At 40.5% G+C, this 18,460-nt stretch overlaps 1 pseudogene; it reads left to right on the plus strand.

Moving 5' to 3' along the window:
* The first annotated feature begins 7,768 nt into the window (after window positions 1-7,768).
* LOC122688306 lies at window positions 7,769-15,578 on the plus strand (annotated as a pseudogene).
* The last annotated feature ends 2,882 nt before the right edge of the window (window positions 15,579-18,460 follow it).

An 18,460-nucleotide genomic window follows, 5' to 3' on the forward strand; every position in this document is an offset into this window, starting at 1 on the left:
TGATTACATGCTATTTTTCAGAACAGTTGTTTATTGAAAACAAGAGTATCCCTGAGGACCAGAGGCACTTCAGATACAGTGAGTGAACCCTGAGGTCGATGCCCAGCGGTTCTTTCTGACTCTGCAGCCAGTGGGCATGCTTCCTGTTGAAGTTAAGAGAAATTCTGTTGCTAGTATCCCGCATGAGGAGCACAATAAGATCTTCCAGTACATACCGCGTCAGTGCTTGCTCAATGGAATGGAGGGATAATTGAAAAGGGGGACGTCAGCATCATGGTTGAGGTAAATTATAGATTGAATCGTTTTCTGGCTTGGAAGCCCAACCACCATTTTCTAAACTGACACAAGAACATACTTTCCCAGAGAAACAAACAGCCTAACGTACAACCAAATGCTCTTAACAGGAAACTGAAGACACTACACAGAGGCAGGGGAAGGTCAAATTAAACCCAATACATGAAGAGACAGAATTTATACTGTGTACAGGGAAAATTTTACTTCAGAGATTGGGAGTGAGGAGATGCATTTTATAGGTTAGCAGAGTTGATCAGGGTATAGTAACTCCAGATGCACTCTGTGGAGAGAATGATAAGGAATGCCTTTTGAAGAGGTGACTGAGCTGTTGTTCAGAAAAGCTGGACAACTAAAATAGGAAGGATCACTTTCCAAGGCTGCCATGTCCGAAGATCCGGGTTCAAACTTGAAAAAAAAAAAAATCATTTTACTGTCCTTGAACAATTAGCCAAAATGCCATGGTGAAACGGATATGATTCCCTGTTAAGAACCATGGAGTTTCCATGGTTTCTTCCAGTTCTATAATCTGCATTTTTCTTGAAAAGATGTTATTTTACTTACATAGCTAAGTATTTTTAATAAATTCCTCTTTTTTTTTTAAAAAAAATCAGGAAAGGTACTTCAGGAAGCGGCGCTGTAACAGACACACTATTCACCCATGGTCCTCTAATGGTATAAAAACTATCCTAGGCAATTTTATCCCCAAATCCTGGCTATAGGAACAAGCATGGAAGAACCACAGCACCCTCTAGCCTGAATGCCTTCATAGCCTGAGGCTGGGCTTTCTCCTACTGTAGGAAGTCATTGGGCTTTGATAGTGGGAGATACTCTTCACACGGTATGTTTTCTTATCATTTGTTTATGTAACTTATAGACTTCAAAAGTGTTGCTCTCTCTTCAAGTTAAAGGAAACAATTTCTCATTTTAAGAAAATGAATGACACCACCCCCAAGACCTCTATTCCACTTATCTGATGTCCCTTGGCAGTTTTCATTTTTAAAACCTGATTTGTGGATATTTTGTCCCCACTGAGGGGCTTCCCTGGTGGCTCAGATGGTAAAGCGTCTGCCTGCAATGCTGGAGACCCAGGTTTGATCCCTGGGTCAAGAAGATCCCCTGGAGAAGGAAACGGCAACCCACTCCATACTCTTGCCTGGAAAATTCCATGGATGGAGGAGCCTGATGGGCTACAGCCCAATAGGTCACAAAGAGTCGGACACGACTGAGCGACTTCACTTTCTTTGTCCCCACTGAGGAGAGAAGTTGACAGCAAAACTTCCTGAAATATATAAAAACGTCACTGAGCATATTATGGTTATATATTTGGAAAAGTAAATGGACATGTATATCATATTAGGTGGAACCATATTGCATTTCTGAAAAACTTTAAACTGTGTTTGATCTACAAAAATGGGTTTTTTGGTTTGGTTCACCCTGATATCTAAAAGGATAGAGAAACTAGGGAGAAAACTAGGATCTGGGAGATTTTTGAGAGGCAGACTTACTTTTCTCCACACATTCTTTGAAATCCAAGGATATTTTTATCATACTCAAAACATTAATATAAACATTTTAAAAAGAGAAACAAATGTGTTCATAAGTCTCAGATCAGTTCAGTTCAGTCACTCAGTCGTGTTCAACTCTTTGAGACACCATGGGCTGCAGCACGGTGGGCTTCCCTGTCCATCACCAACTTCCAGAGTTTACTCAAACTCATGTCCATTGAGTCAGTGATGCCATCCAACCATCTCATCCTCTGTTGTCCCCTTGTCCTCCTGCCCCCAATCCCTCCCAGCATCAGGATCTTTTCCAATGAGTCAGCTCTTCACATCAGGTGGCCAAAGTATTGGAGTTTCAGCTTCAGCATCAGTCCTTCCAATGAACACCCAGGACTGATTTCCTTTAGGATGGGATGGTTGGATCTCCTTGCAGTCCAAGGGACTCTCAAGAGTCTTCTCCAACACCACAGTTCAAAAGCATCAATTCTTCAGGGCTCAGCTTTCTTTATAGTCCAACTCTCACATCCATACCTGACTACTGGTAAAACCATAGCTTTGACTAGATGGTCCTTTGTTGGCAAAGTAATGTCTCTGCTTTTTAATATGCTGTCTAGGTTGATCATATCTTTGTCTTGATTGACTTATTTTCTCCTCTTCCCCCACCCTGCCCATGCTCTTCTCTCCTATGCCAGAGGCTGAATTTTTAAAAAATTATTATATGTTATAGGTATACAGTATAGTGATTCAAAAATTTTATAGTTATTATAAAATATTTGTTATATTCCTCTTCCTGTACAATATATCCTTATAGCTTATTTTGTACCTAATTGTTTGTACCTCTTAATTCCCTACTCCTGTATTGCCCCTGGGCTTCCCTGGTAGCTCAGACAGTAAAGAATCTGCCTGCAATGCGGGAGACCTGGGTTCGATCCCTGGGTCAGGAAGATTCCCTGGAGAAGGAAATGGCAACCCACTCCAGTATTTTTGCCTGGAGAATTCCATGCACAGAGGAGCCTGGTGGGCTACAGTCCATGGGGTCACAGTGAATCGGACACAACTGAGTGACTAAGCACGCATGCACATATTGCTCCCTCCCTCCCCCCTCCTTACTGGTAACCACCCATTTGGTCTCTATGAGTCTGTTTTTTTTTTTTTTAATTACATTCACTAGTTGTATTTTTTAGATTCCATGTATAAATAATATTATACAGTATTTGTTTACTAAACTAGCTGATAATCTATTATTTTCAAACATTTGGCAAATGACTTTTAGCAATGCATCCTAAGGAAATTTATCATCTGATTATAAATATCAAATTATAAATATCTATATATACACAAGAGTTTTTATCATTTTAGCATGGTGGAAAATTTAAACATAGATAGGACGCTGTATAAGTAGAATACAATGCATTCTTCTATTAGAATACTATGTAGGTCTTGGTGGTGGTGTTTGCTTTTAGTATGTTTTGTAATTTTTTTTCTTCTGATAACTAGACATGATGTACTGGGTAAAAGGAAATGCTGAATTGGGCCTTTAGTAAGACCGTGGTGAGGTATATGGTGTAGGGGAAGGATTCTACAGCCCTGTGATTAGCTCTCAGTCTTCCAGTGAGGTTGCACCTCTGGACTGTGAGCATCACGTGTTTCTCAGTTAGGTGGGAGAGGATGGCGAGAGTGGGCTGGGGCTGGCTGTTTCCGCTCCCTGTGAGGAAGGCTGGAGCTGACTGGAGTGGCTTCCTTCCCCAGCCAGGTGAGTTAGGTTTTAATAACACTCCAGCATGTCGGGATCTGGTTAACTCTGTTAAACCTGAGGGCCGGCCTAGTTGCGAACGTGCTGACATATTTCAAAACAGGCCCCTTTCCCCACCTGCTGCTGGAAACAGGAGAGGATTTTTCTCCAACATTTACTACGTGAACCTGCTTGAGCTCCTGGAAACAAATCTCACCATACTGTGGGGGCTCCCTATGACTGGGTCCCCTGAAGTTTTTAATTCTCAGAGTGGTCCACACTGAGCCTCCATCAGCGCATCGGTTACAGGCCCAGCTTTCCTAGCCTGCAACTGTTTCCCGAGGGGGTTTCTGGTCTGGTGAGTCGTAACTCTGTATTTGCTGTCTGTCTCTCCAATCTTGGGGGCAGAAGTTTGCAGTGTGTCCTTCCCCTTTTTATGGATCCAAGGAGATTGTGGATTTTTCAGTGTGTATAGCTTTTTACTTGTTGTTAGGTTGAAAGGGCTATGGCCAAGCTCTTTATTTAAATGCAAAGCAGCAAATGGCTTGAAATTTGTTTCTCGGTAAAGACACTGAGGTTCTTTCTAAAGAACATGAAAGGTTATTACAGCCATTTGCAATAACATGGATGGGCCTTGAGGGTATTTTACTAAGTGAAGTAAATCAGAGAAATACTGTACTTATGTGGAATCTTTAAAAAAGATTTTTATTGCTGATGACACATAACACTGGACCTTTATTTGGGTGCATTATTACTACCAAATCTAATTTTCCCAGGTCAGTTTGTGCATCTTTTTCAAGGAGATTGAATTTTTCCACTAATTTCAGTCACATTTTTATTATGTACAGTTTTAGTGATTTTTCAGCTTTATTTGGACTGAGGCTTTCTTCTAAGAAAGTCTGCGTATTTCAGTTATCCTTTAACTGGTGTCCTATTATAATGAAGTGGGGTCCAGACCACACAGAGAGAAGAAAGAAGATAGGTGCAAGAAAGCAGGCAGATGTGGTGGTGTGAAGATGAGAGGATGTCTACCTAACAGCTCCTATTTTAGTGGGGGAGAAAAGAACATATGCTTTTGGAGAGAGAAGAGTGATGTAGTTATTTTGGAGACAGGCGAAGTCATCTTATTAGCAAAGTGCGGAAGGATTGTTGGTTAGTGTTAAGTGTTCTTTTGAGACTTGTAGTCAAGTACCCCTGCCCCCCACCCCCACCCCCCCCAATCCCCTACTAAGCTCAGAAGCATGGAAGACAGTTGATTTTCACCTGAGTTGGAGTTTGGCAAGGTGTTCCTGGAAGAGGGAGAAAGCATTGCTCCTATAATTATGTCTTTTCTTCCTGCATCATCAAACTTTTACTCATTAATTTTTTTCCCTTTGGTATAAAATATGTCCAGTACCTATCATCTTTAAATAACACCAACAAATATAAAACAATATACAAAGAAATAACACCTTTCTTTTACCAATTCCTCTTAAAAGAGCCGAGTTACCACCCCATTTATCTGTTCCCTTCAACTCTTAACTTCTTAAAAGAATTTTCTATAGTCTGAGCTCCGTTTTCTCACTTCACATTTTTCCGTAACCCAGTCTAATGAGGTCTCTCTCCCATCACTCCACAGAAATTGTGATTATCCCAGAAACAATGACCAGTGCCATGCTGAATTAATAGTTCTCAGTCCTCATCTTACTTGACGTCTCAAGGCTTGACCACTTGAAACACTTTCTTCTCTCCAATGCCTGGATACCACACATCCGTCTTGCCAGTTCCACCCTCATTTAACTGGCTGTTCCTTTCAGATCTCCTTTGCATACGTTTTAAATGTTGCTGATCACATTCTTGGGAATCACTTTATCTACTTTGTCTTTCTTAGGGAATCTCCTTTATTACTAAGGACTTAAGCATTATTTATATTTCAGTCGCCTCCATAAATAGATTTTCCAGTGTTGGAAAATCCCTGCATTTCTAGATGCACCGTTGGTTATGATGTAGTGTTTTTTTCTTGTACAGTGAAGAGTGTTGTAGGGTAAGGGAGTCAGAGAAGGCGAGGTTCAGAAAAAGGAGACCTTCACTTTACAGGAACAGATCACCTTTAATGAGCGAGAAGGGGCAGCAGTCAGATTGGTGAGCGGCTGCCCTAACCCAAGAAAAGAGTAAGTATATATAGGCATGAATGTGGAGATCTACTGTCTTAAGGGGGCCTGTTCTTCTCCAAGGTTGTTCAGGTTAGTCATCTCTTAAAAAGCTGGGGTAAGGAATTCTGGAGATCGGCCAGAGGCTGGGACCAGCTGGGAGCTGGGTGTAATCAACCTTAACGCCCATTTCTTTCTTCGAGAAAGAGAGTTCTTTGTTTTGCATAGAATGGTGGGGAGGATCCGGAGGGGAGTTTTAACTCCAGGCTATTTTGAGCCTGTAACTTTCCTTCAAGTGTAGTTTGTGAATATTTTATTTAGGAATTTTGCAACTGTATTTATCAATAAGGTTACCTTTAAATTTTTTTCCCCCATTGGAGTTAAACTCAATTTTTCAAAACAAGCCCTATTTCACTTTATTATTATTTTTAATAATTGTATTATTTATTGTTGGCTACACTGGGTCTTCACTGTTGTGTGCAGGCGTCCTCTAACTGTGGCGAGCGGGGACTGCTCTCTAACTGTGGTGGCGGGCTGCTCATGGTGGCAGCTCCTCTGGTTGGTGAGCAAGGGCTCTTGAGTACAGTCTAAATAGTTGTGGCTCAAGAGCTTACCCGCTCCTTGGCATGTGGGATCTTCCGGGACCAGGGACCGAACCCATGACTCCTGCATTGTCAGGTGGATTCTTTACTACTGAGCCACCAGAGAAGTCCCCAAATAAGCCCTATTTAAAAAATTATTCCATATTGAAACTATTAGTCTTAATAGAACTTTTCTTTCTAGAAACAATAATAAAAGAAACAAAGCATTTTATAAAATGTGGTCCTGAACAAGTCATTGTTAATAAATAAATGTATATTTAACTTCTACTTCCTCTGAGCAGAGGCTGCTTTCTGTTTCTCTGCCTTGGAAACAATGTGGAAAACAATCCATAAGCAATTTTATGGAAGGGCTGCCGAAACCAAGCTCAAGCCAGTTGGATGTGGACACCTCTTAGAAGAATTTGAGGGAATCTGACCAAAGAATCCAAGTTCTATTTTTAGAACAGATACAAAGGTCAAGTGGTTTCTGCCAAGCAGCAATACCTCCTGAATCAGGCCCACCCTATGCTCACCTCTGCTAAGCTCCCAAATAAATCCTGATGCTTTCACTCCAGAGGAAGTGTTTTCTTTTTAGAGGTTCAGTGTCCAGGGAGCTCTTTATGCGACTAAGTGAACGCAGGCGCCACGTGGGTGTTTAAGTGTTGGAGTCAAAGTATTTTCCTAATACCAGCTAGAGAGAATCCAGCTGTCAGTGGCTCATTTCTGGTTTGTCCTACTTCCCCACCATGCATTTGCAGACCTAGGACCACAGACTTTGCTGTATCATTATAAGAACATCTGATGTCCATACTAACTTATGACTCACATTCTGTGCCTGGAAACAGCCCCTGTATTTAACCATAATTCCTACACAGAATCCACTGTGGCAAGGTATTAAATACATGGTCACAAAACATTAATGGTCTGTAGAAGATCATAGTCTTTTAACCATAGTTATCATGTGTCACATTCACAGCCAGAATCCCCAAGGATTTTTTTTTTAATTGAACAAAACAAGCAATAATGTAAAAGATACACACACACGTTTTACAGAATTGTGCATGGGGAAACTCCATTCGTTAAATGCCGCTGAAGGTATATTTTACTAAGTTGTTCCTCCAAGTGTTTTGTTTGGAAAATCTATCCCAGTAGGGCATGGCTGTTTATTGGGCGAACAGAAATGAGATCCTTGTTGCAATCAGAAAGTTTAAGTTCAAAAAGAGGACCTGTAGAAACACTTAAGTGTTCTCAGGATGTAGTAAAGTTGGAGTGAAATGCGAAACCAAACCAGCTGCAAAAAGTACATACCAGCCATCTCTCTTATGGCCTGGTACCCAGATGTGCAAAAAGCTTCAGGACACTTAATTTGTTGGCCTCCTCCCATCTGGTGGCATAATCTCACGATGTGTGAATTTCACAAAAGGGTCATACCATTCTGCTAATTAGCTGTATAGGATTTGCTCATACCCTTCCCAAATATGATCTTTTTAGTCTTTTAAGAGATGCTCACACATTATTCCAACTTGTTGGACGATGAAGGAGGACTGGTTGTTGTTCATCCAGGAGGAACCTCAGCAGCGCCGCCCGGGTGCCGACAAGTCGCCCCGCACTTGGGTCGCCCGGTGGCCGGGGACCAGGAGCCGGCGTGACCGGCTGCCGCCCCACTTGTGACTCTTCGGTGGGACCGGCAGGCAAGAGGGCGCCAGAGGTGCCTCCAGCACCCCCATACGAGGTGAGTTTAATAATTATTGCTAAAATGTAGTGTGATTAATTAGCAGTTGTAAAGGATTATGTGAACATCAATCAGATAAAATAGTGGAATCAATGAAATCCAGTCTCTGGATTTAAGGAAAAAGAAATTACAACTGTCATTTTATATTTTAATATCTTCCCTCTTAGTTTATAATTTTGAAACACTTAAAAAATACCAGACCCACGACCCCAAATGTTTAAAGTATGCTCAGTTATGTCCGACTCTTTGTGACCCCACGGACTGTAGCCTGCCAGGCTCCTTTGTCCATGGGATTCTCCAGGCAAGAATACTGGAGAGGTTTGCCACTTCCTACTCCAGGGGATCTTTTCAACCCAGGGATCGAACCTGCGTCTCTTGCATCTCCTGCAATGGCAGGCGGATTCTTTACCAGTAGCGCCACCTGGCGCTTTTGAAGAGTTGATGCTTTTGAACTGTGGTGGTGAAGACTCCTGAGAGTCCCTTGGACTGCAAGGAGATCCAACCAGTCAGTCCTTAAGGAAATCAGTCCTGAGTGTTCATTGGAAGGACTGATGCTGAAGCTGAAACTCCAATACTTCGACCACCTGATGCAAACACTGACTCATTTGAAAAGACCCTGATGCTGGAAAAGATTGAAGGAAGGAGGAGAAGGGGACAACAGAGGATGAGATGGTTGTGTGGCATCACCGACTCAATGGACATGGGTTTGGGTGGACTCCGGGATTTGGTGATGGACAGGGAGGCCTGGTGTGCTGCGGTTCATGGGGTCGCAAAGAATTGGACACGGCTGAGCTACTGGACTGAACTGAACTGAGCACCACCTGGAAAGCCTGTGTTAAGTGTGAGGAACCCTTTTTAACATAAAGTAGTTAACAGGCCTTTATGCAATAAGTTTATAACTAGTATCTTTTAATGAGAAAATGCATCAGGAAAAGCTGTATTGATTTATTACTTTACTTGCAGAAACCTGTATTCTATTGATCATGGACTGCGCATGGCAGGTGTGGTGAAAAGGTGAGTTGTGGAGTCAACTGGCTTGGTTTCTAATCCTGCTCCATCCGTTTCTCAGTTCAGTTCAGTCTCTCAGTCATGTCCAACTCTTTTAAGATCCCATGGACTGCAGCACACCAGGCTTCCCTGTCCATCACCAACTCCTGGAGCTTGCTCAAATTCATGTCCATCAAGTCAGTGATGCCATCCAACCATTTCATCCTCTGTCGTCCCCTTCTCCTCCTGCCTTCAGACCTCTCCCAGCTTCAGGGTCTTTTCCAACGAGTCATTTCTTCGCATCAGATGAGTTTCAGCTTCAGTATCAGTCCTTCCAATGAATATTTAGGACTTATTTCCTTTAGGAATGACTGGTTGGATTTTGCAGTCCAAGGGACTCTCAAGAGTCTTCTCCAACACCACAGTTCAAAAGCATCAATTCTTCAGCGCTCAATTTTCTTTACGGTCCAACTCTCACATCCATACATGATGTGAGAACACTCCCTCTCACAAAGGTAACAAAGGTAACCTCTCAGGATCTCAGTTTATTCATACTTAAATTGTGGAATAATAGTACTTATCTCAAAGAGTAGGCATGATGGTTTATTGGAATATAAAATGATAAGCCTTTAGAAGTTTAACTGGCATAAAGTATATTGATTTAAAAAATAAAACACATTTGTCTTAGACTCATTTTTTTTCCCATTTATTTTTATTAGTTGGAGGCGAATTACTTTACAATATTGTAGTGGTTTTTGCCATACATTGACATGAATCAGCCATGGATTTACATGTGTTCCCCTTCCTGATCCCCCCTTCCTCCTCCCGCCTCCATCCCATCCCTCTGGGTCTTCCTAGTGCACCAGCCCTGAGCACTTGTCTCATGCATCCAACCTGGGCTGGTGATCTGTTTCACCCTTGATAGTATACTTGTTTCAATGCTGTTCTCTCTGAACATCCCACCTGCGCCTTCTCCCACAGAGTCCCAAAGTCTGTTCTGTACATCTGTGTCTCTTTTTCTGTTTTGCATATAGGGTTTTGCATATACCATCTTTTTAAATTCCCTATATATGCGTTAGTATACTGTATTGGTCTTTATCTTTCTGGCTTACTTCACTCTGTATAATGGGCTCCAGTTTCATCCATCTCATTAGAACTGATTCAAATGAATTCTTTTTAATGGCTGAGTAATATTCCATGGTGTATATGTACCATAGCTTCCTTATCCATTCATCTGCTGATGGGCATCTAGGTTGCTTCCATGTCCTGGCTATTATAAACAGTGCTGCGATGAACATTTGGGTGCACGTGTCTCTTTCAGATCTGGTTTCCTCGGTGTGTATGCCCAGAAGTGGGATTGCTGGGTCATATGGCAGTTCTATTTCCAGTTTTTTAAGAAATCTCCACACTGTTCTCCATAGTGGCTGTAATAGTTTGCATTCCCACCAACAGTGTAAGAGGGTTCCCTTTTCTCCACACCCTCTCCAGCATTTATTGCTTGTAGACTTTTGGATAGCAGCCATCCTGACTGGCGTGTAATGGTACCTCACTGAGGTTTTGATTTGCATTTCTCTGATAATGAGTGATGTTGAGCATCTTTTCATGTGTTTGTTAGCCATCTGTATGTCTTCTTTGGAGAAATGTCTGTTTAGATCTTTGACCCATTTTTTGATTGGGTCATTTATTTTTCTGGAATTGAGCTGCAGGAGTTGCTTGTATATTTTTGAGATTAATTCTTTGTCTGTTGCTTCGTTTGCTATTATTTTATCCCATGCTGACGGCTGTCTTTTCACCTTGCTTATAGTTTCCTTTGTTGTGCAAAAGCTTTTAAGTTTCATTAGGTCCCATTTGTTTATTTTTGCTTTTATTTCCAATATTCTGGGAGGTGGGTCATAGAGTATCTTGCTGTGATTTATGTCAGAGAGTGTTTTGCCTATGTTCTCCTCTAGGAGTTTTATAGTTTCTGGTCTTACATTTAGATCTTTAATCCATTTTGAGTTTATTTTTGTGTATGGTGTTAGAAAGTGTTCTAGTTTCATTCTTTTACAAGTGGTTGACCAGTTTTCCCAGCACCACTTGTTAAAGAGATTGTCTTTTTTCCATTGTATATCCTTGCCTCCTTTGTCAAAGATAAAGTGTCCGTCGGTACGTGGATTTATCTCTGGGCTTTCTATTTTGTTCCATTGATCTCTATTTCTGTCTTTTTGCCATTACCATACTGTCTTGATGACTGTGGCTTTGTAGTAGAGCCTGAGGTCAGGCAGGTTGATTCTTCCAGTTGGACTCATTTTTTTAAGTTGACATGTAAAGTCCAGTGGGCTGGGAAACTTTGAGACTGAGATCTGAAGTCCTGGAGGTCAGGGACTGTGTTATTGGCCTGCATCCTCAGTCAACACCTGGTAAATAATAGCTGCCTGAGTGAATGAAATCAGAGGGATTTGGGCTTCAGTGGTAGTTTTGCCATGTGTGCGCAGCTGCCTAAGTCCCTTGACCACTTAACTGTAAAGTGAAAAAGCTTCATAAATTTGTTGTGAAGATAAAGTGAGTTAATGCATTCAAAATACTTAGTGTCATACCTGGCACCACAGGCAGTCAGGCTGTGAAACCGAGAGTTTGAGTTGTTAAACAGTCTATGTCAGTCTATTCAACTATCCATCAATGTCATAGCTGGAAACCCCTGCCCAGGAAAGCAGTTTGTAACTTTACTGTTTCCTTACTTTCCCCTCTTCCCTCTCTAAATCAGAACAATAAGTTTCTAAGGCTTCTTTTGACTACTCTGGTGGGAAGACTCTGTACGATGCCTACCCAAGAGCCATTCCTTTCTCTCTCTCATTCCCCAGGTTGGTGGAATTAGGGGACAGACTGAATTTTTGTTCCCAATCCTTCATTCTCTATAACAGAATTATACATCTATTAACATACCTTTTGGCACATGACTTTGTAGCCCTTTCCACTGGGATATCAGAGCATATATTCTTGCCTAGCTTGTATTGGACTTGGCCAGGTGATTTGTCTGGCAAATGTAATGTTACTGGACAGGATGTGAGCAGATCCTCTAAGTGTGTTGGTATGATTTTTACCTGGCTTCTTGTGCACTTGTCATTTGCCATGAGAAGAATATGCTATGTGGCCAGTAGTGCCAGAATAAGAAGATATATGGAGTGGCCATGAAAACATATACAGCCTACATTCAAGTCCAGTTGATCCCACTCAAACCAGCAGAGTCACAAATGACCTGTGTGTGTTAGTCACTTAGTCGTGTCTGACTCTTTGTGACCTCATGGATTATAGCCCACTAGGCTCCTCTGTCCAAAGGATTTCCCAGGCAGGAATCCTGGAGTGGGTTGCCATTTCCTACTCCACACAAATGACCTACTTGCTCATAGTTAAGAAACAAAATGCTTGTTCTTGCAAACCACTGGGAATTTGGGGTTGCTTGTTATCAAGCATTATCACAGCAATAGCCAACTAATACAGGCAACAGTCTGCCCAGCTCCAGAGGATGAATCATAATTGATCTAAGCTCATTCTGTTATTCTTTTCAATACAGTTGATTTCCAGATTCTCTTGGAGGTAGGAGTGTCCAAATGACCCAGACTGGCCAAAGAAATTTGCAAAGATGTTTACTGGGGACTTCTGGAAAAGCTTTTTCTTTGTTGATAAAAGGCATGGTAGGGACTGGAAGTGGTCTTTCCCTCTTCTTCTTTGCTTAAAAATTCAGTAGGCATCTTGAGACCATAAATTGAAAGACACAAAGATGTAATGCTAACAGCTAAGGATCAGGGTTGTGCATGCATGTTCAGTTGTGTCCAACTCTTTGCGACCCCATGAACTGTAACCTGCCAAGCCCCTCTGTCCATGGGCCTTGTCTCCAGGCAAGACTACGGGAGTGGGTTACCATGTCCTCCTCCAGGACATCTTTCTGACCAAGGGATCAAACCCACATTCCTGGTGTCTCCTGCATTGGCAGGTGGTTTCTTTACCCCTGCACCACCTGGGAAGCCACACAGCTAAGGATGATGGAGCAATAAAGCCTAGGCTCTTGATGACATGGCTTAGTGGTTGACCAACATCAATGACCGCCAATCTCTACATTCTTTAGTTAGATTTTCTGCTTCCCAAGGCACTCCTGGTCTAGTACACTTAAAATAATGTCAGTTTAGTCATCCTAGGCAGTGTTTCTCTGAGGTGAGTGATGGAAGAGAAAAGGGAGCTGTATGATTACAAGTCTCTTCACACAGATTCTAGAAAACTTTCTTATTTACTAGGTTATTAGAACCTTGCCTTTGTCAAAATGTTTCTAATAACAATGAAGTAATTAGCTTATGGGTACCTGTAACCAAAAATGTTAGGGACTGATGTGGGTATAGAAAAGTACATCCTGGCCAGTGTTGGAGACAGCTGTATCAAATGGCAGTTTCTGAAAAGGAAGCCATGCCCACAGTGCAAGCATATATTAAGAGGGTCTCTTGGCGGGTTGCTAGGAGTGAGCTGTCCAAGGCGTTCAGGAAACGTGTGATGTGTGTGATTCCACCGTCTTCAGTTTGCACTGAGTGTATCCTCAGTGTGAATTTGGCGTTTGTGTGAATTGCTACTGGATGAAGGGGGAAGACTGCCAATGGGGTATTACCTACAAGACTTTTTCTTGGTTGAGATGCTTGAAGAGTTAAATACATGAACCAGGGAACTTGATGCTTACACAGATCACTCTTCGAAAAACTCTCTATGATGTTGAAGTCTGTTCATTTTGTAAGAGTAGTAAGGCAAATTGTCCTTGTTCATACAGGCAGTTTGAACTCTTTACAAAGCCGGTCTCAAAGGAAGACATAAAACAGAGTGCCTTAGTCAGGGGAAAAAAAAAATTCTTGGTGTTTTGCTCCTTCAGAATCTCTCAGTGTTGGAATGAGCATCTGCGAGGAGGGGCGCAGCCTCCCAGCCAGCTAGCAGCATGAAATCAGCCTGTCCAGTTAGCGCTTCCCCTTAAACTGCTGTCAGATCCAACCACCTGGCATGTCCACAGGGAGGGGAAAAGACAGATAATGAACTTAGGAGCACAGTAAAAATCCTTGATGACATTTTTCCTTCTTTGGTAGAAAATGCCTTTCTCTGATTCATGTAAGAACTTCGAGGACACATGACATACCTGGCATTCTGTGCTCTTTACTACTGACTGCGGGGGTAATTGCTTCCAGTACTTGCAAGATCCCGATATTAAGAGCATCTGGACTGTGTTCAGAGAGTACTAGAAACAAGGGCAACGAGCCATCATAAATTGGACACTGAATTTTGGAAACCTGAGTCCTTCAGCAAAAAGTTTGGTGACCAGGAAGTAGATCTACTAAATTGTAGGACTGTTCGAGTTGCTATAACAAAATACCATAGACGGGATAGCTTAAAAAAAAACAAACATTTATTTCTCACAGTTCTGGAAGGTGGGCAGTTCAAGGTCAAGGCACCAGTAGATTTGGTATCTGGTGAGGGCCACCTCCTGGTTCATAGGTGGCTGTCTTCATGTGTCCTCATGTGATGGAAGAGGGTTGTAGAACTCTCTGGGGTCTCTTTTATAAGGACACTAATCCCATTGAAGGACTCTGCCTTCAAACCTAAGGCCCCACCTCCAAATACCATCACACTTGGGGATTAGGTTTCAACATACAAATTTTGGGAGAACACAAACATTCAGTCTGTACCAAGGAACAATGAAATCGTCACAGAAGCCACAGTAGGATACTTCTGGAATGGATTTGAAGCTTTTCCAAATCTCTTGGAAAATGAAAAAGAATTAATGATGTTAATACTTAAGGACTGGCTATTGGGGGAGTTCAGAGATACCATGTCCTCCAGGTTTGATGATCAAATCAAAGCCAGCATCCCATTACTTGAATACACAGGGTGAGATGACAATTGAATTTTGTCTCTAGGCTGCCTAACTACTTTATTTGGTCAGACTGAGGTCCCATAATGGGGTCCATAATGCTTATGGATTAATTACTCCAGAAGATTAAAAATGTGGAGCAATGTCTTTACTGAGACATCAGATACAGCTAATGTTCTGAGGTCTATGTGGGAATTCTCAAAGGACAGTGTGAACAGGAAGTCCTTAGAGTTGTGCAAGATGGAAATTCTCAAGAACTCACAATAAAGCAATTTATTGGAAGAGAAGCCAGGAGCCTTCTGGCCAATGTATGTTAATGAAGACACGAAGAAGATATGAAGATTCTTTAAAAAGGCATCAAAAGAGAATGTTCAAGAAAACCCTGCAGCCATGATCCTATCAGTGATTAGAGCTGGTATTTAGATTGATCACTAAGAAAATATCTTCATAAAGAATATGGAATTCAAGGCTGGGCTATTATACAGTTTATACAGTTTCTAGAGATGTGGCATTTATCCCAACTGGAATTCCATGTAAGGTTCATAAGTTACGTAGTCACATCAAAGTGTTTGAAGATTTTGTTTCTCCAGAGCATGTTAATGCTTCTGGCTAACTCAGGAATTCTGGTATCTGTCACAGACTTATACTAATCATGAAGATAAATTAAAGTGAAGAATGTCATTTACCACAGAGTGAAAGATGCACTTGCTATACTGAAGACCAGAAAATCCAGTTTGGACAAACCCTAAGGGTCCCAGAGATGCCTTAACTCCTGCACAGTGAAGATAAACCCTTCAGGCAGGATTCCCCTGGACCTTGAAAGTCGTGTTACTTCATCCTTTTTAAAACCTACCCAACTTTTGAGGAATACATTGACCCACCCTTTCTAACATATTTCTAGTGTTTATAGACACTAAATGTATATATGTAATTTCTATTTAAAGATCATGCATTCTTAAACTGTGACAAAGTTTTTACTAAGTACACTAAGTACTTAGTATAAAGCTTTTACTAAGCTGTAAAAACAGAACTTACCAGCTCTGGAGCACTATATTTGGACTGTGTTTTGCTTTGTATCTCTCTGATTACTCCCTCCTCTGCCCTTTAGAATTCAGAAGAGCAGTGGAAAAAATGAACAGTGACAATGCAGTTATTGTATCGCATAAGATCGGCATTATATAGCAGAAATGAACTAATTATTGGAGTTAATCATCATTATTTAATGAAGTTTTTTTACTTAAGCTTCGATAATTTTAAGTGCTAAGCATTTGCATTAAAGTATTCATATAATTTTAAAAATTATACAGGATATCTTTGCTTAAAAAAAGTGATGCAGCATTAGAACATGTACAGCTTAAGCTAAGGGAGTTACAAGGAGAAGTAGATGAATCCATTATTGTAATTGGAGATTTCAGTGTCCCTCTGTCAGAACGGACAGATCCAAAAGGCAAAAAAGCAGTAAGGACAGAGTTGACCTCAATCAGTTGAACCATAGTTGAACCACCAATCAACTGGATGTAATAACATCTACAGACCACTTCATACAACAATAGTAAAATGTACAAGAACTTCCCTGATGGTTCAGCGGTAAGACTGTGCTCCCAATGCAGGGATCCTGGGCCTGGTCAAGGAGCTAGATCCCACATGCCACAACTAAAGATCCTGAATGTGACAATTAAGACCCAGCACAGCCAAAACAAACAAACAACAAAAAACCCCCACAAAAAACAACAAACAAACAAACAAACAAAAAACCCGTAAAATATGCATTCTTCTCAATCTCACAGGGAACATTCACCAAGACCACATTCTGAAATACAACTTAACAAATTTAAGAGAATAGAAATAATGAAATGTCTGCTGTTTGATTATGGTGGAATCTACTAGAAATCAAGAAAAAAAAATGGTAATTGAAAATTTCCAAAATATGCTATGATTAGGCAGCACTTCTAAATAACACATTAGTCAAAGAAGATAACTCACAAGATTTTAAAAAACACTTTCAACTGAATAAAAATTAAAATGCAACTTATGTGAGATACAGTGAAAGCACATATTAGAAAAGAAGAAATTTCTATAATCAATAATCTAAGTTTCTACCTGAGAAAGCCAGAAAAAGAAGAATGAATTAAATCAGTAAGCAGAAGAAAAGAAATAATAAAAATTAGAGCAGGCATCAGTGAAATTAAAAGAAGTTACTATGGAAAACTGGAGGTTTCTCAAAATATTAAAAATACAACTACCATATGATCTAGCAATTCCACTTCTTGATATTTATCTGAAGAAAACAAAAACACTAATTTGGAAAGACATATGCACCCCTCTGTTCATTGCAGCATTATTTACAATAAGATATGGAAGCAACCTAAGTACCAGTTAATAGCATATATATATATAAAATATTACTCAGCCATAAAAAAAAGAATGCAATCTTACCATTTGTAACAAAATGGATGGACCCCAAGGGGTATTATACTAAGTGAAATAAGTCAGACAGATGAAGACAAATACTGAATGATTTCACTTATATGTGGAATCTAAAACACAAACATGGCAAAACTGAAAGAATCATACATACAGAGACAAATAGGTGGTTGCTGAAGGGAAAAGGAGTGGGGAAATGAGAGAAATAGGTGAGAGAGATTAAGAGGCACAAACTTCCAGCTACCAGATAAATGAGTCTTAGGTATGAAATGTACACTGTGGGGAATACAGTCAATAATAATGTCACACCTTCGTGTGACAGATGGTAACTAGACTTATTGTGGCGATCATTTTGAAATGTATAAAAATACTGAATTACCATGTTGTACACCAGGAACTAACATAGTATTGTTTAGTTAGTATTCAAAACAAATCAACTATACCTCAATTATATTAAAATTTTAAAAATTATGAACAAACTCATCAAAAGAAGATCAGATTTATGGTTGCAGGGGAAGGGGGAGAGGGAATCAGATGAAGATAGTTAAAAGGTATAAACTCCTAGTTGTAAGATAAATAGGGACAAAGGATATAATGTATAACATAATAAATAAAGTTAGTACTGCTCTATGTTGTATATGAAAATTGTTATGAGTAAATTTTAAGAGTTCCATCACAAGGATAAAACCTTTTCAATTTCTTTAGTCTTTTCTATCTGTATGAGATGATGGATATTTACTAAACCTATTGTGATAATCATTTCATGATGTACGTAAGTGGAATCATTATGCAGTATACCTTAAATTTATACAGTGCTGGATGTCAATTATAGCTCCAAAAGATCCAAAAACAGAGCAAAAATAAATGAAATTAAAAATAGGAGATAAACAGAGAAAATCAGTAAAACCAAAAGCTGTTTCTTTGAAAACATGAATAAAATTGATAAGCGTCTAGCCAGGTTAAAAAAAAGAGCACACAAATTACTAACATCAGAAATGAAAGAAGAGACATCACTATACATCCCATGATCCTTAAAGGGATAATCAAGGAATACTATACAACTCTATATGGCACCCCACTCCAGTACTCTTGCCTGGAAAATCCCATGGACGGAGGAGCCTGGTGGGCTGCAGTCCATGGGGTCACTAAGAGTTGGACAAGACTGAGCGACTTCACTTTCACTTTCATGCATTGGAGAAGGAAATGG

The sequence above is a fragment of the Cervus elaphus genome, chromosome 33 (genome assembly GCF_910594005.1).
Source record: "Cervus elaphus chromosome 33, mCerEla1.1, whole genome shotgun sequence".
NCBI lineage: Eukaryota > Metazoa > Chordata > Mammalia > Artiodactyla > Cervidae > Cervus > Cervus elaphus.